Genomic DNA, 27829 nt, shown 5'->3' with positions numbered 1-27829 from the left:
GTACAACATCCTTTTACAGTTATAACAGCTTTTAAACTTGAAGCATAGCTTGACACAAGTGTCTTGCAGCGATCTACGGGTATCTTCGCCCATTCGTCATGGGCAAAAGCCTCCAGTTCAGTCACATTCTTAGGCTTGCGCACTGCAACTGCTTTCTTTAATTCCCACCAGAGGTTCTCAATCGGATTTAAGTCTGGTGACTGCGATGGCCACTCCAAAATGTTCCAGCCTTTAATCTGCAACCATGCTCTAGTGGACTTGGAGGTATGCTTGGGATCATTGTCCTGTTGAAAGGTCCAACGTCTCCCAAGCCTCAGGTTTGTGACGGACTGCATCACATTGTTATCCACTATCTCCTGGTACTGAAGAGAATTCATGGTACCTTGGACACGCTGAAGCTTCCCTGTACCTGCAGAAGCAAAACAGCCCCAAGGCATGATTGACCCCCCGCCATGCTTCACAGTAGGCAATGTGTTCTTTTCATCATAGGCCTTGTTCTTCCTCCTCCAAACATAGCGTTGATCCATGGGCCCAAACACTTCTAATTTTGTTTCATCAGTCCACAGAACACAATCCCAAAACTTCTGTGGTTTGTCCACATGATTTTTGCATACTGCAGTCGACTCTTCCTATTCTTTGGAGACAGAAAGGGGGTGCGCCTGGGAGTTCTGGCATGGAGGCCTTCATTACGCAGTGTGCGCCGTATTGCCTGAGCAGAAACTTCAGTACCCACATCTGACAAATCTTTTGTCAGTTTCTCAGCAGTCACAAGGGGACTTTTCTCCACTCTACGCTTCAGGTAGCGCTCAGCAGTCGAAGTCAGCATCTTCTTTCTGCCACGACAGGTAGCGTTTCAGCAGTGCCCTTTGGCTTGAATTTGAGAATGATGCTTCCTATGGTGTCTCTTGGTATGTTTAACATCTTTGCAATCTTCTTATAGCCATTGTCCTTCCTGTGAAGATTAATCACCTCTTCTTTTGTCTTCCCGGACCATTCTCTTGACTTCACCATGTTTGTAACCACACCAGTAAATGTCTAGAAGGAGCTGAGTATCACAGTCATTTTAAAGCTGCCTGATTGGTGCTTATTAGGCTTTATTGCTGCTCCCTGACATCCACAGGTGTTTTCAATACCTGATTGAAAACACCTCAATGAACCTCTGTTCTTCAGAGTGGTAGTCTTTAAGGGGTTGAATAATTGTGTAAATGAAGAATTCACAAAATAAACATTTACTACTGTATTACAAAACCAATTGATGTCATTTTAGTTGCATATGGTTCTTTAAGAAGTCATTGTAGGATTTCATTCTGAATACAATTACAAATGTACACTAAATTCCCTAAAACTCTTTACAGCATTGGGGGGTTGAATAATTTTGAACACAACTGTATGTGGTAATAAGCACAGTGTACTCTCACAATGGCATATTAGACATTGGCAAGATGGTACCCGGTCCCCACCCAGCGTGATTTAATCACTCCACACCAGCCACCTGAGGCGTATCTCCCCTCAAGGCTTTTTCAAAGGATCCTTTCACATGTGTGGCATCTGGGACTTTATTTAGGACCTATTTTTATTTGCATGTGGAGTGCTTCACTTTTATCTGATTGATTGTTTTTTTTATGTGTATAGTGACTGCATGTATAGGTTGTAGCATTTCTACTTATTTCTCTGTGATGCGATATATTTTTCGACTTCTATGACATGCAATAGTGCAGGGATTTTTTAATATTTATTTTACCCCCCAAACATTATATATTTTTTTAAAGCAAAGGTCCTAGACCTAGAAAATAAAATGGTGAGTGTTGCAGTGCACGTGGTATTTGTGCAGTGGTTTTTCGAATGCAATTTCTTGGTAAAAAATACACTTTAACCTCCCTGGCGGTATGATTCTTTCAGAAAAAACATGCTGAAAGCGGTACCATTATTTGCAAGGAAATTTGGCGTTTTATATTGTAGGTCTGTAATTTTTAGAAATAACTCACTTAAATCTGACCAAACAAGATTCTAATAGGCATCCCGGGTATGACATTTTTTTAAAAACAAAATTATAAATTATAATATAATAAATAATTATAAATAATTATAACAAATAATAATATAATTATAATAAAAATTATTCAATAATGTAATCAAATCAAAATCACTGAAATGTGCTCAGTTGCAGAATTGTTGCTGTCATTATTTTTTTTTTTTTTATGACGAATTTCCCCACAAATCGCTATCGCACAATTCTGCAAGTGATTATAATTTATTATCGCTGTTTTTTAGCTGATCTAAAACTATTTTTGACATAAAGGGACACTTTTGGTTGCTATGGACAATCTATAGTTTGCAGGGAGAAAGAAACGTTTTTATTATATAAAATGACATGCATGACACAGGACAGACCACTAGGGACAAGGGGGGTGTGTTTTTTTTACATACAGTACTGTAATCTATAAGATTACAGTATACTGTATGTAATGTGTTTGTTTACTTTTTTGAATTTGGCACCGTTCTCCATCCCCGTGCGTCGTAACATCGCAGGGAACGGAGATCGGCGTCACACAGAGGCACTGTGTGAATCGAGCGAGGTCCCGCTCGCTCACACAGCGCGGTGGCATCGCTGGATCCAGGGACAAGGTAAGTAAACCATGCCTGTGGATCTAGCGAGGCAAGCCCGAGTCTGACTCGGGGTTACCGCTCGCAGCAGGAAAATCTAACCCCGAGTCAGACTCGGGAATACCGCCAGGCAGGTTAATACATTTTAATGCACAAAAACAAAATATGATACCAATTGTCGGTAAAATATAAAAGATGATGTTATGCTGAGTAAATACAGGTAGATACCAAACATGTCACACTTTAACCACTTCCATACCAGGCACTTACGCACCTTCCCGCCCAAGCCAATTTTCAGCTTTCAGCACTGTCGCACTTTGAATGACAATTGCGCGGTCATGCTACACTGTACCCCCACAAATAGAGCTTTCTTTTGGTGGTATTTGATCACCTCTGTGATTTTTTTTTTTGCGCAACAACTAAAAAAAGACTGAAAATGTTGAATTAAGTTTTTATTTTTTTCTGTTAATTTTTTTGTAAATAAGTACGTTTTCTCTTTCAATTAAGGGCACTGATATGGCGGCACTGATGGGCACCGATGAGATGGCACTGATGGACATCGATGAGGTAGTACTGATGGGCACAGATGAGGTGGCACTGATTGGCGGCGCTGGTATGTGGCACTGATGGGCACTCATAGGCGGCACTGATGGGCACACATAGGCGGCACTGATAGGCACACATAGGCGGCACTGATGGGCATTCATGGGCGGCACTGGGCACTCATGGGCGACACTTATGGGTGGCACTGATGGATACTTATGGGTGGCACAGATGGGCACTGATAGGTGGGCACTGGGCATGGATGGGCACTGTGGGGTGGCACTGATGGACACTGTGGGTTGGCACTGATGGACACTGAGGTGGCACTGATGGACACTGTGGGGCAGCACTGATTCTCGTGTTGCCAGTCAGTGCCCATTTGTGGGCACTGATTGGCATCTTTTAAGACTTTTTTTCAGGCTTTTATTTATTTTTTGGCCCACCCTGGTGGTCCAGGGTGGGCTTCCCTGGTGGTCCAGTGTGGCGATCCGAGGGGGGCTGCCCTGATAACCCCCCCTGTCAGGAGAGCCGCCGATCGGCTCTTCTTTACTCGCGTCTATCAGACGCGAGTGAGGAAGAGCCATCAACGGCTCTTCCTGTTTACATCGTGAGCAGTCGTGATTGGACACGGCTGATCATGTGGTAAAGAGCCTCCGCCGGAGGCTCTTTACCGAGATCGGAGATGCAGGGTGTCAGACTGACACCCCGCATCACCGATCGGCGCGCGCGGCATGAAATCCTGCAGGACGTTCTGGAACGTCCAGTCAGGATTTCAAAACCACTTCCCGGACGTAAATCGGCCATAGGCCGGGCGGGAAGTGGTTAAATTTGCGCATAACTGTGAAACGGCAGAAAACAACGTACATTATATTATCCATAGGCAACATTTTAAAAGCTTTTACAGGTTACCACTTTAGATTTACACAGAAGGTCTGGTGCTAGAAATATTGCTCTTGATCCGACATTCATGGCAATACCTCACGTGTGGTTTGATTGCTGTTTACTTACCAATGCGGCACTTCTCTGACCATTCTATAAACCTGAACCCTAGCACATCACAGACCCCCTTCTATTTAGGTGCAAACCATCTTTAGCATACAGGTTGTACCCCAATGAAAAATCAGCCGTATTTCCTGTGGACCGACACTTTTCTTGGTGGAAGTCTAATAATTTGGTCTATTTATCTGCATTTATAGATGGCTCCCTCATTATCAGGTTTGAACAGCTCTCCCAATCCAAGGAGATTCTGCAGAAGAAACACTTGCAGTATCTGCAAATTAGACATTATTACGCTACATGTTTTGTCCTTACCCCCACTAACCTAAGACATGTATAGTACCCTACTTAGTTGTTTAGGACCTGAATCTTTTCCATATATGTATAAATTGGAGGCAGATTGTAACTTTAATTGTACTCCACAAGATTGGCATGAGATAAGTAATCTCTGTGCTTGCACTAGATCCCTTTCCGATTAGGGAGACAGCCATTGAACTTTTAACAAGGTGGTAATACACCCCAGTTAAAATTCATCCTATTTTTACAGATTCTTCTGCCCTCTATTTCTGGGGTTTTCCCACCCAAGGCTCACTTCATCACATGTTTTGGTCTTGTGAGGTTTTGCAACCAATGTGGCATTCAGTCAAAAGAGAAGTATGGTTTTCTTTTTTGGGAGCTAATCATACTTACCTAGGTAGATGCAGCATCAGACCGATGCTGCAGCTGTCCCCGCCATCTCTGCACTGAGAACTAAGCCACAAACATCGCCAATGGCTCGGTTCTCACTCCTCCCCAAGCAGAGCTATGCTGACTATCAGTCAACATCGCTTCTGCTCTGATCCTCTACACTCATTGGATCGATGAGCTGTGGAGGGGCGGGAGTGGCCATCTCAGTGGATCACTGAGACTCTGAAGCCTCGTACACACGACCAAGGAACTCGACGGGTGAAACACATCGTTTTCCTCGTCGAGTTCCTTGTTAGGCTGTCGAGGAACTCGACAAGGCAAGTTTCTCCATTCCCGTCGAGGAAATAGAGAACTTGCTCTCTTTTTGGCTCGTCGAGTTTCTCAACAGTTTCCTCTACGAAAAATGTACACACCACTGGTTTCCTCGGCAAAAAATATCTCCCAGCAAGTTTCTTGCTGATTTTTGCAGAGAAACTTGGTCGTGTGTATGAGGCCTGAGACTGCCATCAATCAAGGTATCAATCAAGGTATCTGGCGGATCCAGACTTCAGAAGTCGGGATGATGCACTGCCTTGCCTGATGGCAGTTTCTTCCATGTGTTTACTATTAATGTCTGTTATGGGTGTTACTTGCCAAGAAGAAAAATGTATACATATGCTCTGCATTGCATTACATTGGGCTATTGCCTTTCAGTGACTGTCTATTGTTGTTCCATTATCCCTTATCATTGATAGAGATTCTATAATGTTGATGGAAAGAATAAGCCACACATTGTTTGATACTATGCACCTATGCACATATTTGATGTCAAATGGAACACTTGGAAAACTTCATTTATTTTTGTTATGTTACTTCCAGCTGTCACTGTGACTTCCGCACAAAAAAGGTTTTGCTTCATATTGCAAACTCAAAGTTTATGGAATATTTAATGAGAATGTGTATTGATCTTATGCTTATATTTTCTGTTTAGCCTTGATTTTGTTACCTGCTCTTTTGCGTGTTCTTTTTTTCCCTTTCTGAAAGGACAGCCAACCTTTTTGGTATTTTGTGATGTTTGCTTTATTCTCTAATAAAACCATTTGTAAACAAAAAAAGAAAAGTTAGCCCAATGTGCTAAAAATCCAATCCTTCCCTGTTACACCAAATCTTTAGCAGTGTGTTTAGATTTCTAAGCTCATGCTGTCGTTTCTGTTTTATGAATGGCACCGGCAATATATAACCCTGAAAGGTGCCAAATGTGGCACCAGAGGGGGAATCCGATCAGCGGAAGTTCCATTTCTGGGTGGAACTCTGCTTTCAGTCTCTACTAAAAAATAACTATTGTCATATTTACAGCAACTTGGAATGAGCTGCACTTTTGAGAATATAAGTATGATAAGTAAATCAGTTCTGCGGACATACCACAGTATTACACACAGCCTTTGATGCATGTAGGACAAGGAAAATGGGCTTATTGGAAAGGGGGATGGTTTAGCATAGTCAGAATTGTAGCATATATGAAATCTTAGACAACATTTTGTTTGTACATAAAAGTTCTAGTCCTATACGACCATATAAGCACCTGAATGACCACATCATACAGGGATATACAATGTAATACTGACATATAATCACACACATAGGTTGGACTTGTGTCTTTTTCAACCTCACCTACTATGTAACTACCGACCAGATTGGGTTTCCATAGAGGCCCATCTATAATATACTATTATATACAGATGGTGACAATGTTATAGATGCATTTCAAATGTTTTATGTCTAAACTTTTTATTTAATATACTTAATAAACTAATATTTTATTCAAACACTTTTATACTCTTCACGTGCCTAAAAAGTCCACCACAAGGGGTTTTTGTTTGCTAGCTGCTCTGTAAAGTACTCACTTACTTTTTGCCTTTTTCAAAATACATATAAAAACTATTGAAACAAAAAATGTATTAAAATTGTTTATCAGAATGTGTCCCCGTTTAAAATTCAGAATCAGGTAGTGGCCATCTGCCATGGGCAACTATTTTGTGTACTCAGAAAGGACTTGTGCATGTTAGCATATTCCCTCGGCTATCTTACAGAGATGTGAAAGAAACAGTTCTAATATTACAAAAATAACTGTGCAATAAAGGAAGTAATTATTTTTTGGAGTGAATAAATAAATAAATAAGTAATGCCTTAATATTTTGATACACCCTGTCATTTGTTATTACTTATTAAAAAGGGATGATAAAACTGGGATAATGTTATTACATCATACAGTTAATTTATCTAAAAACTTCAATTTTTTTTATATTTCTTATATGATTCTTATACAATTCTGCAACAGAAAAAGTGGAGTAAAAATGCGTGTGTGCCTCTTTTAGAACAGAAAACTCATCTGTGACATCTGCAAGTAATTTCTGTTTCTCACTGTATATTTCTGGGTCACCAATCTATAGCTACATTTCAGGTATTGAAACACTTCGTACTTAACTATAAAAGAAAAAAAAAGGACAAACTTGTAGTTCCACAAACTTTTCTGAAATAATAAGAATGCTGACTGCACTTTGGTAACCCTACAAAATGTACGCATCAATTGCAAACTCAAATACTCAATCAGTATGTCATCTTAGTAAAATTATTTTTAAAAGTATATATATATATATATATATATATATATATATATATATATATATATATATATATATATATATATATATATATATATACTGTATGATGTACATTTTTAGTGATGTTTAGTGAAGTTTTCAGATGTCTCTGTGTCTCTTATTTCTTTGTTATTATCATGAGAAAGGTGGGTTGTGCCACACAGAAATGTTGGTTTTATTATAAAAATCCTGTGGAGTGCTTACCATTTGGACTGATGTGTGTGTTTGTGTCTGCTTATTTTCTTACAATATATATACGTTACACATTAGTAAAAAAATAAACTTGCAATGTCTTCCTGTCTTAATACATCTGTCATATTCAGATCAATGTAATGGCACTACTCTGTAAATATTCCTGATAAATTATATCCATCAAACAGATCTAACAATAACTTATTTATTAAATTGCCAATGTTTATTCAATTTAATCGTTACTAATTTATAAGTCATCATTAATATCAACTGAAAAATGTATAATGCATTAATTAAATGATATGTATTTAAAAATAATGCACATTTTGCATAATTAAGTCCTATATGTGCAATGCACAAATTTAGAAATTAACCTGGGGCCCACATTGGCACCAATATAGCTTTCATGGAAAACCAACACTGCTAGCAACCATTTTACTAAAGAATGAATGTGTTAGTAGCTGACGTCAGACACACCTTAGGTGCGGGCTCTGAGTAAGAATCTCATTAGCAGTCTCAGCTTAGATTTTTTAGGGAACCTAACACATTTCCATATTTCCAAGGGGCAATATACTTTTAGGACAATGTCAATGCTAAAATGTTCCACTTAGGCTTCTAGTATTTTTCAAACCACATGGGACTGATGTCCTAATGACCAATGGTCTCCTTGATTCTTGGAGTAAATTCATTTTCAACATGGTCTTATTCTAAAGCTATTTAAAACCTCTAATTGTCATGGCTGCTTCTCATGAAGCTTATATACCCTGTGATGGCATAAGCATAATACAGCGATACAGTATCTCACAAAAGTGAGTACACCCCTCCCATTTTTGTGAATATTTTTTTCTATCTTTTCATGTGACAACACTGAAGAAACGATACTCTACTACAATGTAAAGTAGTGAGTGTACAGCTTGTATAGCCGTGTAAATTTGCTGTCCCCTCAAAATAACTCAACACACAGCCATTAATGTCTATACCACTGGCAACAAAAGTGAGTACACCCCTAAATGAAAATGTCCAAATTGGACCCAAAGTGTCAATATATTGTGTGACCATCATGATTTTCCAGCACTGCCTTAACCCTCTTGGGCATGGAGTTCACCAGAGCTTCACACGCTGTCACTGGAGTCCTCTTCCACTCCTCCATGACAACATCACTGAGCTGGTGGATGTTAGCGACCGTGCGCTCCTTTAGGTCTGAAGACATGCTTGGCCAGTCCATAACCTTTACCCTCAGCTTCTTTAGCAAGGCAGTGGTCATCTTAGAGGTGTGTTTGGGGTCGTTATCATGTTGGAATACTGCCCTGTAGCCCAATCTCCGAAGGGAGGGGGTCATGCTCTGCTTCAGTGTGTCACAGTACATGTTGGCATTCATGGTTCCCTCAATAAACTGTAGTCCCCCAGTGCCGGCAGCACTCATGCAGCCCCAGACCATGACACTCCCACCACCATGCTTGACTGTAGGCAAGACACACTTGTCTTTGTACTCCTTATCTGGTTGCCACCACACACGCTTGACACCATCTGAACCAAATAAGTTTATCTTTATCTCATCAGACCACAGGACATGGTTCCAGTAATCCATGTCCTTAGTCTGCTTGTCTTCAACAAACTGTTTTCAGGCTTTCTTGTGCATTGTCTTTAGAAGAGGCTTCCTTGTGGGATGGAAGCCATGCAGACCAATTTGATGTAGTGTGCAGTGTATGGTCTGAGCACTGACAGGCTGCCCCCCACCCCTTCAACCTCTGCAGTAATGCTGGCAGCACTCATCTGTCTATTTCCCAAAGACAACCTCTGCATAAGACACTGAGCATGTGCACTCAACTTCTTTGGTCGATCATGGTGAGGCCTGTTCTGAGTGGAACATTTTCTGTTAAACCGCTCTGTATGGACTTGGCCATCTTGCTGCAGCTTAGTTTCAGGGTTTTGGCAATCATCTTATAGCCTAGGCCATCTTTATGTAGAGCAACATTTTTTTTTTCAGATCCTCAGAGAGTTCTTTGCCATGAAGTGCCATGTTGAACTTCCAGTAACCAGTATGAAAGAGTGAGAGCGATAACACCAAATTTAACACAACTGCTCCCCAAAAAAAGGGCAAACTTGTAGTTCCACAAACTTTTCTGAAATAATAAGAATGCTGACTGCACTTTGGTAACCCTACAAAATGTACACATCAATTGCAAACTCCAATACTCAATCAGTATGTCATCTTAGTAAAATTATTTTTAAAAGTATATATATATATATATATATATATATATATATATATATATATATATATATATATATATATATATATATATATATATATATATATTGTATATGCTTCATATAAGCTGTACATTTTTAGTGATGTCGATCATGGTGTGGCCTGTTCTGAGTGGAACCTTTTCTGTTAAACTGCTCTGTATGGACTTGGCCACCTCGCTGCAGCTTAGTTTCTAGTGACCAGTATGAAAGAGTGAGAGCCATGACACCAAATTTAACACAACTGCTCCCCATTCACACCTGAGACCTTGTAACACTAACTAACATGACACCAGGGAGGGAAAATTGCTAATTGGGCCCAATTTGGACATTTTCACTTAGGGGTGTATTCACTTTTGTTGCCAGCAGTTTAGACATTAATGGCTTTGTTTTGAGTTATTTTGAGGTGACAGCAAATTTACACTGTTATACAAGCTGTACACTCACTACTTTACATTGTAGCAAAGTGTCATTTCTTTAGTGTTTTCACATGACAGCCTGTCAGAAGCTACATACAAAGCGGCCAGTTTAAATATAAGCTGACACACTCTGCAGCAGACTGAGAGGATGAGCTCACAGTGCTTATAATAATTACTTATTACTTATGGTAATTAACCCCTTGCCACCTAGGCCAATTCTGACACTTCTCTTCTACATGCTAGAAAATTACTCATAACTCTCAAACATTATATATATTGTTTTAGAAGACACCCTAGGGAATAAAATGGTGGTCTTTACAACTATTTATGTTACACTGTATTTGCGCAGCAATTTTTCAAACGTGTTTTTTTGGAAAGAAACTGTTTCATTCATAAACAAAAAGCACTAAAGTTAGCATGATTTGTTTGTATACTAAGCGATGCTTTACATTTTTTTACAGGTTACATGTTTAGAGTTACCAAAGAGGTGTAGTGCTAGAATTATTGCTCTCGCTCTAACGATCACGGTGTATGTAACCTGTGTGTATCTGACTCTGATACTAGCCAGTGCCTCACCAACCACTGACAAGTATCTCTCCCCAGCCTGTCCCCACACACCCTCTCACCTGCTGACCTGTGGATGGGGGAATCACTCCTGCAGTGTTATTGTGTTCTGCCTGTGCATACAATGATCAGTGTTAAATAATAGTAAATAAATAATAGCTGCCAACACTGATTGTTTAGGGAGAAACCCGAGAGGCTGGTTGTACTCAAGTTGATTAATAGATTGACTTGTGTAAAACCAGCTAGTCCATACATAGATTGACTATGGCTGGTCTCTGCTTAATTGGCTTAATTTCAATCCCTGTATGGCCCACTTAACCACTTCGCAGTCCACAAGCCTTTACATTTTTCCTTCCCAGATTCCTTCATCCTCCTCACCTGTACACAGTGCCCACTGTCATACTCTCCACACTTATCTCCTGTACATACTGCTCACTGTCACACCCTACACACTCCTCTCCTGTACATAGTGCCTGCTGTCATACACTTCTCTCCTGTACATAGTGCCCACTGTTGTACCCTGCACACTCCTCTCCTGTACATAGTGCCTGTTGTCATACACTTCTCTCCTGTTCATAGTGCCCACTGTCATACCCTCCACACTCCTCTTCTATACATACTGCTCACTGTCATACCCTCCACACTCCCCTACTATACATACTGCCCACTGTCGTACCCCCCACACTCCTCTCCTGTGCATACTGCTTACTGTCATACCCTCCATACTCCTCTCCTGTGCATAATGTCCACTATCATACCATCCACACTCCTCTCCTGTACATACCACTCATTGTTATGCCCTCCACACTCCTCTCCTGTACATACCACCCACTGTGATACCCTCCACACTCCTCTCCTGTACATAGTGCCCACATTCATAAACTTCTCTATTGTACATAGTGCCGGCTGTCATACCATCCACACTCCTCTCCTGTACATACCGCCCACTGTCATACCCATCCACACTCCTATCCTGTACATACTACCTACTATCATACCATCCACACTCCTCTCCTGTACATATCGCCCACTGTGACAGGTCTTTTGCAAGAATTATTAAATTTGCTCTAACGATCACAGCAATACCTCACATGTGTGATTTGAACACTGTTTACGTATGTGTGTGTGACTTACATATGCGCTCTCTTCTGCGCATGAGCACGGAGGAACGGGGTGCTTTAAAAAAAATGTTTTGGATCACTTTTATTTTAATGTAAACATCCTTGTAATATAACATCTGTAGTCAAAAAGACCTTAGATCTCACATTTACACTTAAAAGCAATAAAAATAAAATTTCATTTTTTTCAATAAAAACAAATTGTTCTTTTTAGGCCGTTAGGGCGGAAGTGACATTTGACATCGCTCCGGTCCTCCAAAGTCAAAGAGTCGAGTGGGGGCCATCATGCCCTCACTCGACTTCCTGCCCATCAGGCCACAAGACTGGATCGTCTCCGCCAGTTCCAACAGCCCCAGTAAGCACCAGAGACCACCGTGACACGACGGGAGGGGGCACCTCTATCGCCGCCCATAAAAGTGATCTTGTGGTGAATGTGCCGCGAAGACTGCTTTTATCTTAAACTGGACTGTCCACTGTGGAGAAAAATACCAGGGATATGGCAGCTATCTGCTGCCATAACAACGGTAGTTAACATCAAAGTACTGACGTATATCCACGGTGGGCGGTTCAGAAGTAAATAGATATCTAACATGTCACGCTTTTAAAATTGCACACTCGTCAACTATGCTCCAAACACTGTCCAAATTTTGCATCCTCAACCAATACCACAACATCTCCAAAATAGGCCCCTTCCTATCCAATGACAACACAAAGCTCCTAGTTCACCCCCTGGTCATCTCCCGCCTCGACTATTGCAACTCCCTCACAGGATTACATTTATATAGGCCAGCTCCCTTCAGTCCATCATAAATGCTGCTGCCAGGCTCATCCACCTTACCAACAATTCATTGTCTGCTACCCCTCACTGTCATTCCCTCCACTGGCTTCCACTGACCCAACCAATTAAATTCAAAATTCTAACAACTTTCAAAGCAATTATAACTCAGCCCCAGCTACATCACTAACCTAGTCTCAAAATACTAACCTACTTAATTCCTCTCAAGGCCTCCTGCTCCCTAGTTGCCTCGACACCTCCTCCCTTTCTTGTCTCCAGGACTTTTCCTGAGTCTCTCCTATCCTCTGGAACTCCTCAATCTGTACGACTATCTACTACTCCACTTGCTTTTTGATGATCCCTGAAAACCCTTCCCTTCAGAGAAGCCTACTATGTCTTCACCTAACAACTGTACTTTCATTTTCTCCATTAGATCATCCACCACAGTTATTATCTTTTGTATCACTCGACCCTCACTCCTAGATTGTAAGCTCTAATGAGCAGGGTTCTCCGATTCCTCCTGTATTGTATTGTAACTGTACTGTCTGCCCTCACATTGTAAAGCAGTGCACAAACTGTTGGCACTATGTAAATTATGTACAATAATAATAAAAAAAATACATGGTCAGGTACATTCCGCTGAAATATATCTAAGGCATTTTCATGTAAACTGGTGCATATGTATACCTCTATATGTGACTTAAATAACAACTAAACAAAGAACACAATTGACTATATTACAGCTTACCAGTCCCCAGATGTGGTGGCTGCATTTGTTGTCTATTTTCATACACAGTATTTTCAGCAAGTGCTGCCAGAAATGCAATTTCCTTGTCTTCTCCCGTGAGCTGACCTGAAAGCATAAAAAAATATATCTTATTTCTGTAAACTACGAATCCCATCAACTCCCTATATAATGAAGATTAAAGTGATTGTAAAATCATATTTTTTTTAAATAATAAATATGTCATACTTACCTGCTCTGTGCAAAATCATGCGGACTGCTGCTGCACACAGAAGTTTTTTTACCTTCATGCATAGAATATATTAAGGTAAAAATACCTTGAGCCTTTACAACCACTTTAACAAAGGTGGTTATGTTTAAAGTTTAGCCTGAGTGGTAATCATGGGCCCTTTTATAGATACAGTGGAGTAGTAGTACTGAAGGAGGGGCACCCATGGGTAGGAAATGTGTTATTCACAGATATACCAGGTAAAAATTAAGGGAAAAAGTCTGAAAAAAAGATAATGAATGTAGCCAACATAATGAAGTATTTGTAAGCTGCTATACGTTACATTTCTGTTTTTGTGTTTAGATACCTTTCAAAATGCTGATCACCCAAAAACAATTTATATAACAGACTGGTCCACAGTTCTAACAGTACAGCAATATTATTATTGAAGACTATATAGAATATATGTCACTAGCACAAATTTGTTTAATGGCTTCCTCCAATACCTAAAAACGAGTATACAAATTATTGAGATAGCTAGTTGAGGTCCTTTACTTTGTGCAGTGAAAGAAGAGCCTTTGATCAATTTCTATAAGTACTTGTAGTGATTAACTAAACTGTCATGTTTTAAATAGAGATGGGTGAACAGTTCGGGATGAGCATAGAGAATGTTCGCACACCGAGCGCCCCACAATGCACTGGGCGCTGCACAGTGCATTCTAGGGCCCCAATTGGCTGAAGCAAGGCTTTGCCCAAATAGGGCACATAACACAGCTGGTTGTTAATGAACAGACCAGGAAGCTGGCTGCCACATCCTTAACAATGAATGAGTCATAAGCTGTCAGTGGGCTTCCCCATTGACAGCTGAAAAAAAAAAAAAAAAACAGGGCCTCTTCCCCACAACCCTGGGTGGTGGTTGTGGAGTCAGATAGAAAAAACTAACAGGGGTTATAACCTTTGCTTACTCTATTTAAAGGGAATACACATGGGACGGTAGAGTAAAGTCTACTCATCCAATGATAAATGTACTCTTATGAGTGTGAATACAACTAAACCTAGTATAAATATTTTAACGCAATGTGTAATTAAACAAAAAATGCCTTTAAGTTATACTGAAATAAGCCATTCACTTATACTTTAATAGGTTATATGTTTTACGGGAAAGAAATGTACATATGCTTAGGATACCTAAAGAGATGCTGTCACCTATTTAGGTCAAATTCTCAGTTCCTCTTGGAAAGAATACAAATGTTCTGCTGTGTTACTAAATATATGTGTCTTAGTTACAGTATATGTATCCCAGTACAAAGGATCATAATATTATCAAAAATAAATGTGATTTGTGTACCAACATCACGCATCCAAATACAATTGAAAAAAATTAAAATTCAGCGGGGGACACAAGTATTTCAAAGTGACACAATAAAAATACCAATTAATATACAAAGCTCCTGATGGAAGTTTATCACTTATATGCAAATGTCCAAATACTGTGTTTCCACTCGTGAATGACAATAAACATCTTTGTGAATTCAACACCACCACTAAGTGCAGCCTCTTACCAAGCAATAAAACACCACATTATGGGTGGTCTTATAACAGCACATTATCAGTAATTATTCATCCACATCCTTGGAATCATATTGGATATCACAACGAGTTGTTCAAGAACATCAGCAGGGATTTGCTGTTTTGACCTCTGATCTGGCATGTAAATTAGGTCATGTAAGAGATAAGCAAACATTCCATAGCGAAACCCACAGATTTACTGTAAAAAGTATTTGTCCATCTACAGTATTTACATAATTACAAGGATAAGTTGCATGTAAACACAACCCTCTCCACTGCTAGCTTCAGCAGGTGTAATGACATCAGCATAAGCTAGAGCAGGGATATGCAATTAGCGGACCTCCAGCTGTTGCAAAACTACAAGTTCCATCATGCCTCTGCCTCTGGGTGTCATGCTTGTGGCTGTCAGAGTCTTGTTATGCCTCATGGGACTTGTAGTTCAGCAACAGCTGGAGGTCCGCTAATTGCATATCCCTGAGCTAGAGGTTCTGACACGTCCTATAAATACACTGCAAGTCTGTGAGTGCCGCCTCTCAAAGTGGACTACACAGTAAACAATACATCATGTTTAATCTTTTAAAAACATATGGAATCCTTGTAAGCTTAAATATATCAGATAGACAATAAAATGTATCTTTAATTTAGCATAAAAAACATAAAAGAAAAAAAAAAATCTAAGAGATATAGAGGATTATCATTTAAAAGGAGGGATTTTAATGGAAGGAATTATCTGAGGATATTAGTCCTACAACAGTGAATAAAAGTGGACAGAGTGGAGAATTGCAGCGAAAGACACAGGTGGATAATCAAACACCTTTGAGGGTAAGATATCCCCAGACAAATTTACAATACAGGGCCTTTACCTCTAATAAAGAGGAAAGCTGGAGACACAATGGAAACAATAAGGAAACCCATGGAAAGATGAAACCAGCTCCTCTTAAACAGGAATTTATCGAATTAAGAAACTGATTTATTCCTTTTAAAAATGAAGGGAGTACAGAACCTAGGGGTCTAACAGGTAATAATAAAAACAGACATTGGTCTATTCGTATGGGACCCCATTATTATAATCAAGGGAGTTGGAGACCGTATCATCAAAATCAAATTCAGAATTTCTTGGACAAAAAAAATCTTGTCCATAAATTATTAAAAAGCAATCTGACATTGAAATTTAAGAAAGAATTAGAGACCCTAGTAAAAGTGGCATATAAAGAACATATAGGCCCAGATTCACATACATTGGCGCATATTTATGCCAGCTTAGCGCATCTAATATACGCTACGCCGACGTTGCGCAGAGAGGCAAGCACCGAATTCTCAAAGTACTTGCCTCCCAAACTGCGCTGGGTTCCCTCGGCGTAAGCCGTCGTAGGTGGAAGTGGGCGTGAGTCATGCTAATCAGGCGTGACCCCATGCAAATGATGGACCAAGTGTCATAAAAGTACTTCAAACGAACGGCGCATGCGCCATCCCGTGGCCGCATCCCAGTGCGCATGCTCAGAATCACGCCGAAACATCTGCCTAAGATGAGTGAGTGAGTGAAAAACTTGTAAAGCGCAACACATGCGAACTGAATCGCCTCTGGGCGCTGTTTCCATTCCATGGGTAAGGAAACCACTAGACCTCAGAAGAGATGGGTTTTAATCTTTCTCCTGAAGGCCAAGTGGTAGTTGGTAGCGCATTCCACAGCCGAGGTCCCTGGACTGCAAATCTTCGATCTCCTTTGGACTTGTACCTGGCTTTGGGTATTTGGAGTAGGTTTTGATTTGTGGATCACAGAATGCGATTTGGGTTATGGGCTTTTATTTTTCGCATAGATACGTCGAATCACTGCCTACAACGTGAACGTAACCTACGCCTAGCCATATTCACGTACTACATAAACGACGTAAAATACGACGGCTCTGTTCCCTGGTCCATACCTTTGCAAGAGTTGCGCCTCCTATATGGGGAATAACTTAACGCTGGATGTACGTAAATAAATTAAATAAATTATGGAATATTTGACCCATGCATGTACATGTAATTGTATTACCCATATCCACCACAGTATTAAACAGCCCCACCTAAAATTTACATTCGCCCATATACGCAAAAGCAGTTATAAGGTGGCACTGATGGGCACTTACATGTTGCAGGTTGCACTGATATTCTGCACTGATGGGCCCTAATATTCTGCACTGGTGAGGCTGCACTGATTTGACTTATTATCAGTGCCCTGAGTATCATGTAAATTTCTCCTGTAACTGGAAAACTGGTTATTCACTTGTCTTTCCTCAGACACTGACAAAAACTGAGGAAAGGAAATGCCAATAATAAGCATTTGTTTAAATGTGATCAGCTGTGATTGGACATAGCTGATCACATGGTAAAGAGCCTACATAATTGGCTCTTTACCCTGATTGGAGATACGCTGTGTCACTACTGATCGCCATGCTGCACACAAGGGTACACAAGAGTGGTGCAATGTGAGAACGTCATATTATGTTTAGTCAAGATGGGAAAGCACCCACCCAGCCATCAATCTGCTATAGGCTGGGCGGGAAGGTGTTAACAACAATGATCTAGGCATAAAATGAATTGGGTTAAATAAACAATTAATGGACTTTAGAGGCACATATAACATTTATAACAATTTATTAATCTTCATTAAAACTATATTTGACCTTACAAAAAACTACAACACATAGGACATCTAAAATTAAACTTGTCCTCTTAGTATAAAATAATTTTGCTCAACAGGTTTCGCAACCAAGAAGTCACTTCTTCAGGAGCTTGAATATATATATATTCAAATAAGAACATATATTCATTAGAATACAACATACGATAAATAAAAAATAAAAATCTGCAGATATTATATTCTATATTAAATAACCACTCACTTGCACCACAGGTAATAAACATTCGCACTGGCCCCATACACCCATTCCCCCCCCCAAGGCAGCCCCAAGCGGCTTATATGCCAGGATGTGGGGACACACAAGGTACAGTACTGGACAAGATCTAAAAAGGAAGTGTTATCCATAATATGTCTAATGCCCTAGAAAAGGGTCCACAGGAGTACAGAGAAATGGTATAGTACCTTAATTCCGAACTAGGGATAAAATGGTCATATGAGGTCAGTGAATCAGATTATTTTTTTGGATCTCACAAAATCTAAACAAGGAAACTTATTACATACTCAAACAAACAAAAATGATAAAAATGGGTATATCCATTAAGCAGCTGCCACCACCCTTTGTGTTTACAGAACATACACAAGGGACAGTTTACACGCCTTAGAAAAAATTGTTCAAACATATCTGACTATTTTGAACAAGCTGATGTTATAAATAAAAAGACTCATAGCAAAGAGATATGATCATGAAGAACTGCAAACTGTTATAACATCACTTAGTTGGAACAAGAGGAACTACTGCAAGATAGACCTAAGAAACAACATCGGAGATCTGAATGGGATTTTAGCACTACATTCAAAAAAGCAATGATCTTTATTAAGAAACTTCATAAACATTGAAACATCTTGAAAAATTATTTTGAAATTATTTTGAAAAAATATTTTAGTGGGAAGAATTACCAGACAAACCTTCCATTATTTTTAGAAAGGTATTTTATTGATTCTAATGTGATTGACATAAAGTCCAGATGTTTGGTGCTTTAAAAGGTTTTTTATCATTACAGAAGGTGCCAAGTATGGAAAAGTATAGAACATAATGTAGTGAAAACAAAAAAAATTATGCCTGAACGTACAAATAGAACCTATAATAGAACCTATAATATAAAACTAGTTACTTGCTCCTTGACAAAGACAGAAGGAGAGCAGTTCCATCTAAGTGCAGAATTACTAAGACATTTTATTCCATAAAAGACAATTTGTAACTCACAAGATGTATGAGATGTTAGCAAATGTGGGATTAATAATATGGGTTATCTGCTTGTGGGGAAGACAATCTTCCCACTGGTGAATTGGCAGCTGATGGGTCCAGGAATGGTGGTGGTTGCATATTATTAATCCCCCATGCGCTGACATCTCATGCATCTTGTGAGTTACCAATTGTCTTTTATGGAATAAAATAATTATGCACTTAGATGGCACTGCTATCCTTCTGTATTTGCCTTCCACAGAGTTACTTCTAGCCTGTCATGAGCTGGCAGCCATCCACAGTCAGCTTTTCTAAGAACACTTCAACTGTCCATGTGCCATAAATGTACCCCTCCACATGAACTTGATGTGAAAGAGAGTTCTAATTACCCTCTCTCTTTATTCAGCTAATCGAGCGCACATGATCGAATGTACTTCAACTTGCACCTTTCTGCATGTTGTATACTTACTTGAATGTCAGTGTAAACGTATGTAGGGAGAACTACACATGTATTACATGTCAGAATCAATGAACATCTAACAAACATAGAAAAAAAGTTTTTTGTAATCATAGTCACATTATACCACACATCATAAAAATTATCCCACCAGTCTAAAAGTGATAGGTATTGCTAAATATACAGCACAATGGAGAGGAAGTAATGTCATATGGAGGGTCTCTTACTTGGAAACAAAATGGATAAAGGATTTAAATAACTATGTCCCCTTTGGTTTTAATGTATAATGAAATTTAGTTTTATAAATAATAGTTAATCTGTCAAATGGTTTTAATATTTTTATTAAAAAAAAATTGTGATTTTAATGATTGTATATAAGTGCACTTTGTAATGACTACAATCTTTCAATGATGATTTTACACTGAAGAGTGAGCCATTATGAAATTTGACCACAAGATAGAGCGAGAGGGCTCCCAGGTCTGAATGAAAAATGTTTTTCGTTTTGTTTTGTTTTTAGAATTTATTTTATGCTGAATTAAAGTGGTGTTTTCATTTTTTTTCAATTGTATTTGGATTTATCATGTTGTTATACAGATTACATTTATTTTTATTAATATTATGATCTTTTGTGTTGGGATACATATACTGTAACCTAAGACACATTTAGTTTAGTAACACAGCTCCACATACATGTACTTTTTAATTTTGGTTCAGCACTGGAATTAAATATTGTTTGTAAGTACAGCGGTGGGATTTTTGATTTAGATTTTTGTTTGATGCTGAGCATAAAGCACCGTTTTTTTTTTACCACCCCAGCAATATACACTAATCTTTTCTTATTTTTAAATACAAACTGTGCTTATGCAACATAAATTACTTATTTTTTTTCTATATAATTCTAAAGGATTGTGCAAATTCTATATGTGTACTAGAGTACAATGTGTACAATTTATTAAATAATTGTGAACAGTCCTGGCCTGTGTAGATCTCACCCATTCAATAAAAGGGGCACTATGTGCTTCAACAAAATAACCATATATCAATTCATACCACTGTAAAAATGTTTGTTTGTGCTTACTGAGGGATTTTATTTTAAGCATACATAAGTTCGGGCTATGATAATATGGGACTGTGGAAATATGTTTACCTGGTTACTATGGCAATACATTATTATCCTTATAAAAGAAGCCTGGCATCCTCACGGCCTATCCCCTGACTAAGTCATGTGGTAAATTGACCTAACGCATAGGGATGAGGGGACGATGTCACCAGAAGTGAGCGGCGCACCATTTTGTTGGTGACTCAGAGGTACACAGAGGCTCCATCCATTAGGAGATATAAAAGCAATTATTTATTATTGATCAAGTGAGTGTATTTTTTAAATTTTAACAAAAATAAAGCCAAATCAGTAGTGAGAACTATGAGTATTAATCTCTTTTGGGACATACACGTGAGAACTCGCTAAGAGGGCCCAGGATCGCAATAGATTAACATCCTCATATCTGTACCAACAAGGAAGGAAGCACACAGAGGAATACAGTAACCCTATGACAAAGGGGAAAAGTGTGGTTGACCTGATATATATTAGGTCCATCTTGTGAGGTATAAGCAGTATAATACTGGTGGTGGGCTAGAAGCACTATTAATACCAGCAACCCTAGAGTATTCACTGGGGGAAAAGATATATTAATTGCTTACCATAGAAGAGAAGATTGATTAAAGGAAGACTTTTAAACATAAATACAGGACACTGAAAATAATTTTTGTATATTTTTACTTGTTTTTGAATTTACCATTTGTTTCTATTTTGTATTGTACATTTTTGCTTTTCTACACAGAAAATAGTTCACACTTGTATTATTTTATTGTGAAAACATTTATACAGTGGTATGAATTTATGTGTTATTTTGTTGAAGCACAGGCCAGGACTCTTCACAATTATTTAAAGTGGTTGTAAACTAGTTTTTATAAGTTTTACCTACAGGTAAGCCTATAATAAGGCTTACCTGTAGGTATAAAGAATATCTCCTAAACCTGTACGGTTTAGGAGATATTCCCCCTGCAATGCGCCGCTGATTGCAGCGGCGCATGCGCAGCGGGGATCCTCTGCTATAGGACCGGCAGCCGCCGGACCTTGCCGAATTTAAATCTCCCGTGCACATGTGTGGGAGTGACGTCATCGCCGCTCCAGCCAATCACAGCGCTGGATCGGCGATACCCGGAAGACACGCCGAGTCAAGATGATATCTTGCTCGGTGTGGACCAGGTGAGTTCCCTACACCTCGTTTTGAGGTAAGTATTTCATAATGAGCTAATATGCGGTGCATACTTGCTCATTATGGCTTTTACTTTTCAGGTGAACAATTTTTTTTTTTTGCGGGTTTACAACCGCTTTAATGATTTGCACGCACTGCACTTTAGCAGATATATGGAATTTGCACAAATATCCGGATTATATAAGAGAAGTCATTTATGTTGCACAGGTACAGTTTGTATTTAAATTTCTTATTGCATAGGTGGAAGTGTGAACACTGTGCCAGCAGGAATAATTTATATATAAATGATAGTTATTCATAATATTACGAGTAGATCCATTTGCCCTGGATTATTTTACATAGCCCTTCTCTTACTTGCCGCCTTCCCACTTCAGGACTTAATGCAGCGATGGGAGTTTTGATTTTTGTTTGATGCAGAGCACCAAGTGCAGTTTTTTTTACCATTTTGTTTCTCTTGAAAACCCACCACCCCAGCAAGGTATAATGACCTTCTTGTATTTGCCACCTCCCTCTCAGGACTCAATCTTGAGTAAACTCCAGTCTTGGATGGTATCAGTGCTTATCCAGGTAGATAACATCATCACCTCCCCCACATGACAGTGTTTTGGCTGCTGAAACCCAAACATTTTCACATAAGAGAGGTCATATACTCTCCCATACCCAGAGGATAGAGCTCAGACAGAAGAAGGAGGTGGCAAGGGGGTTGTATATGGGTGAGTACACTTTGTTGAAGGAATGGACTCTCTTAAATCAATACTGTAACTTTGCTCTAAATGTGTCTCTTTAAGGAAAATACACGTTCGGGTATATTTGGCAAACTTCTGATGTTATAAATCTATACTGCTCTAGACTTTTTTCTGACAGTAATTGACCAAAATATGAATATGAGAGATATTTGCTTAGATATCAAACACCTATAGGATTGACAATGTGATAATTTATTGGGATTTATTTACTAAAGGTGAAGAGTACATTTGCTTAGCAAAGTGAAGGTTTACTAAGATTATCAAGTAAGGTGAATCTGCAGTTATTTTATATATAATACCTTGACTGGGTATTCAGCTATTGCAGCTTACAAGTGCCCATTCAGAGAAAAACAACATGTTTGCAATAACCATCTGCTTTCAGTATTACAGTGGGTATAGAAAAGAATCACCCCCCCCCCCCTTTAAAAAAAATCCCATTGTGTTGCTTTACAGCCTGAATTAGGACATACACTGTTTTGTAATATGTCAAAAATATTTGAAAACAGAATCACTGAGTTGGAGAAAGGATCATCCCCTTGTGTCAGTATTTTGTTGAACAAACGTCTGCTTTAGTTACAGCCTTTAGTCTGTTGAAATGCATTTTCTACTAACTTTGCACATCTAGACTTTGCAATATATGCCTACGCTTTATGGCAGAACTGCTCAAGTCCAATTAAAGTTGATGGTGACAGTTTGTGGACTGCAATCTTTAAGCCATTTCACAGATTTTTAATGGGGATTAAGCCTAGTCTCTGACTAGGCCATGCAAGGACAATCACCTTTTTCTACTTCAACCATTGTGTGGTAATTTTTGCTGCATACCTGATTGAGTTTACAAGTCATTTTTAGAAGGGTGTGATCTTTTTCCAACTCAGTGATTATGTTTTACATTTTTATATTTTTTTCCCCAACATGTTGGTGTTCTATTTCACTTGGATGTTATAATACAGCTGGATAAAACAAAAACTATTGCTGCCTTCATTTTAGACTGCAAAGCAACAAAATGTGATTATTTTAGGGGGGTGATTCTTTTCTATATCCATTGTATATACTTACCTTACTTTTGTGTTCCCCACTGCTCCATTTAATACCTGGAGCCAAAAGAGGTGTGACCGTAATATTTGCAGTATGGAGGATCATGCAAAACATGTGACAGAGCTGGCTATTCAGGCATTTTCATAGATCTGTGTGAGCTATAATTCCTATAACTTGCAGCTTACACATTTGGGTTTATTTACTAAAACTGGAAAGTGCAAAATCTGGTGCAACTCTTTTTTAGAAACCAATCAGCTTTAAGGCTTTAATGTCAAAGCTTTATTTAAAAAGCTAAAGTTAGAATTGGCTACCATGCACATGATTTTGCACTCCCTAGTTTTAGTAAATCAACCCCAGTGATTTGGTTTTATTTCTGAATAGAGTAGTGGGAGATAAGCATATGTGTCTGCAGAGTCCATCATAAAAGAAAAACAGTTGCTTTGTGCCACTTTGGCAAAGCACAGACATTACATTAAAGAAAACACACCAAAATAGTAAAAGTAGCATACCTGAAAGTCAGCAACAGCTTCAACAAATTTAGATCTCATATTCTACGCAAGTTACACTAAGCTCAGAATTTAATATTCTACTTATTTTGTATGCATCTCTCATATCTTAAATAAAACATAACTTTGAACATATTTGTTATAAATTCTTCATGGCACATTAAAATGCATCTCTGCCCTATTTAACTTTAATAGTAATATGTAGTTTTATTTATTAGCTGCTACATATCTGTTATTTAAATTACAGCTTGGTAATAGCAGTGATGAAGACACAATATTACTAAGTGGATGTTTCAATTAAACAAGCTCATGCTATGTTACGGTACTTGGTAGATGCTAATTAAACAAGCTTAATTTTTGGCATTATCAGTAATGTTTGGAGCCTCGTTATTCTCAGAGTTATGAAGACATGACAAGAAATTATTATACACATATAAAATTGCACCCTGTCATTCAATTGAGATAACACACAAAGCTGCAATCACCCTTATCTGATGGATTTTACTGTAGCAAGCTACATTAACAAGACCACTGCTGTATTCCGAACAACATCTCTCTCTTCAGATGAATTATATTTATGAGTTAGATGCCACCATTTCAGAAGATGAAAATTACAACTAAGATGAATAATAAAGATAATGTTAAAATATCAGTTATTTATCAACAGAACATTTTAAAAACTGTGTTGAGAGATGTGGCTATTTGTTGTTGCTCATGTTGTATTTCTTACATTCAAAAGTATAACTGCAAAATCTACCTTTAGGAAAATGCTTACTGTGCCTAATGGTCCTTCTCGTTATACTGTAACCATATTTTAAATACTAAGCAAACAATTTTTAATGATATCCAGTTCTTTTTTTATTTTGCACACTAATTAGTTGTACATTCCTTACAGTGAAACAATTCACCACCCACTACATACATTAAGATCCTATTCCCATTTGCCTCATGACCTTGGGATGCTCAAGAGCATCATGCAAGGCTGACCCATCTTGTTTATTCTGTTTTCATTTAAAATAAAAGATTAGCACAATTGCTTCAAATTCACTTTAGCATTCAGTTGTCCTAATTTAAATAGATTGGTGGCATATCTAATGTTGACCTCAATGCATCTATAATATTAGCTATCAACGTTGCTGCAATTTCTGGTGCAATCTAAGCTGAAACCCATCGTAACCACGTTCCTCTTTCCACCTAGAATGTTAATTATCTAAATTAAAAACTTTGAGGGGTTGCCTTCACTTTCTGTCCAAGAAATACAATAGAAAGAGTATAAGCAAGCAAGATGAAATCCCCAGCAGGAACACCGACAGCAATGAAAACATAAGCCAGGTCCATACTAAATTCAAACCTAGAAATAATGTTTTGATTTTCCATACATGTTAACTAGGCATTAAAGAAGGAATTCCAGGCATGGATATTTTATACATAGATTATTGGTATAGCTTGACCCAATGTACTTATGCATTTACCATACATAGCTGATGCCCCTGGAATCTGGAAAACACAGAAGTAGACTCTCCAGTGTCTCTAGTAAAAAGTGTTTTCTGATTGGAAGAGGTGGAAAGGCAAAGTGGTGTCCAATCAGAGGATGCTTTGCATTCATTCAGAAAATGCAAAGCATTCTCTGAATTGCTCCTTAGCTGAATGGCTGACCTCATGCAACAGGCCAACCATTTACAGTTGTGTTCAAAATTATTCAACCCCCCAATGCTGTAAAGGGTTTTAGGGAATTTAGTGTACATTTGTAATTGTATTCAGAATGAAATCCTACAAGGACTTCTTAAAGAACCATATGCAACTAAAATGACATCAATTGGTTTTGTAATACAGTAGTAAATGTTTATTTTGTGAATTCTTCATTTACACAATTATTCAACCCCTTAAAGACTACCACTCGGAAGAACAGAGGTTCATTGAAGTGTATTCAATCAGGTATTGAAAACACCTGTGGATGTCAGGGAGCAGCAATAAAGCCTAATAAGCACCAATTAGGCAGCTTTAAAATGACTGATACTCCGCTCCCTCTCAACATTTACTGGTGTGGTTACAAACATGGTAAAGTCAAGATAATGGTCCAGGAAGACAAGAGAAGAGGTGATTACTCTTCACAGGAAGGGCAATGGCTATAAGAAGATTGCGAAGATGTTAAACATACCAAAAGACACCATAGGAAGCATCATTCGCAAATTCAAGGCAAAGGGCACTGTTGAAACGCTACCTGGTCGTGGCAGAAAGAAGATGCTGACTTCGACTGCTGTGCGCTACCTGAAGCGTAGAGTGGAGAAAAGTCCCTGTGTGACTGCTGAGGAACTGAGAAAAGATTTGTCAGATGTGGGTACTGAAGTTTCTGCTCAGACAATACGGCGCATACTGCGTAATGAAGGCCTCCATGCCAGAACTCCCAGGCGCACCCCCTTGCTGTCTCCAAAGAATAAGAAGAGTCGACTGCAGTATGCCAAAAGTCATGTGGACAAACCACAGAAGTTTTGGGATTGTGTTCTGTGGAACTGTTTGGGCCCATGGATCAACGCTATGTTTGGAGGAGGAAGAACAAGGCCTATGATGAAAAGAACACCTTGCCTACTGTGAAGCATGGCGGGGGTTCAATCATGCTTTGGGGCTGTTTTGCTTCTGCAGGTACAGGGAAGCTTCAGCATGTGCAAGGTACCATGAATTCTCTTCAGTACCAGGAGATATTGGATGACAATGTGATGCAGTCCGTCACAAACCTGAGGCTTGGGAGACGTTGGACCTTTCAACAGGACAATGATCCCAAGCATACCTCCAAGTCCACTAGAGCATGGTTGCAGATCAAAGGCTGGAACATTTTGGAGTGGCCATCGCCGTCACCAGACTTAAATCCGATTGAGAACCTCTGGTGGGACTTAAAGAAAGCAGTTGCAGTGCGCAAGCCTAAGAATGTGACTGAACTGGAGGCTTTTGCCCATGACGAATGGGCGAAGATACCCGTAGATCGCTGCAAGACACTTGTGTCAAGCTATGCTTCACGTTTAAAAGCTGTTATAACTGTAAAAGGATGTTGTACTAAGTACTAAGATTGAATGTCACTTGGGGGTTGAATAAAACGGATAATGATGTGAGCACAGAAAAGACATTTGTGGTTATTTCATTATAAATGTTATGTTATATTTGTCTGACCTACACGTGCCTCTTTGATTTAATTGTAAGCAGGATGACTGAATAATCAAAATCAAACTGGCCAAAAAAATCTATTTCAGTAGGGGTTGAATAATTTTGAATACAACTGTAGCTCAGGACCCAGAAGCAAGTGGAAACTACTTGAGTAGCAGTGTTAACTTCAGGGATTTCCAGCTTTCAGGGGCTCTGGAAAGGCATGGAATATACATATCAATAACATTGTGGGGAAATGGACAAGAGAAGGTGAAGTAGTTGAAAGGAGGACCAAACCATGGAATTTATATGCCAAATAATTTTTAATTATGCAAAAGTTTAAGGCCCCTTTCACATGGGGCAGTGGGGGTGCGGTGACGCGATTTTTAGCGCCGCTATGCCGTAGTATTTACCACGATATTCGGCCGCTAGCGGCTGGAAAAGGGTTAATGCCGCCAGCAATGCGCCTCTGTAAAGGCGCATTGTGGGCGGTATTACC

At 39.0% G+C, this 27829-nt stretch overlaps 1 protein-coding gene across 3 annotated transcripts in view; it reads right to left on the bottom strand.

The window, feature by feature from the left end:
• SGCZ (sarcoglycan zeta) overlaps positions 1 to 27829 on the bottom strand; it is a 1301913-nt gene that overhangs the window by 1043977 nt on the left and 230107 nt on the right. For all 3 annotated transcript variants that reach the window (XM_040334675.1, XM_040334676.1, XM_040334677.1), the window contains exon 2: positions 13536 to 13640. The gene's annotated coding sequence lies outside the window, so the exon portion shown is untranslated. The remainder of the gene's footprint in view (positions 1 to 13535; positions 13641 to 27829) is intronic.

This window comes from Rana temporaria, chromosome 1, assembly GCF_905171775.1.
Source record: "Rana temporaria chromosome 1, aRanTem1.1, whole genome shotgun sequence".
Taxonomy (NCBI): Eukaryota; Metazoa; Chordata; class Amphibia; order Anura; family Ranidae; genus Rana; species Rana temporaria.
Note: the sequence above shows the minus strand (reverse complement) of the source record. Positions and strands in the feature narration are given on the sequence as shown.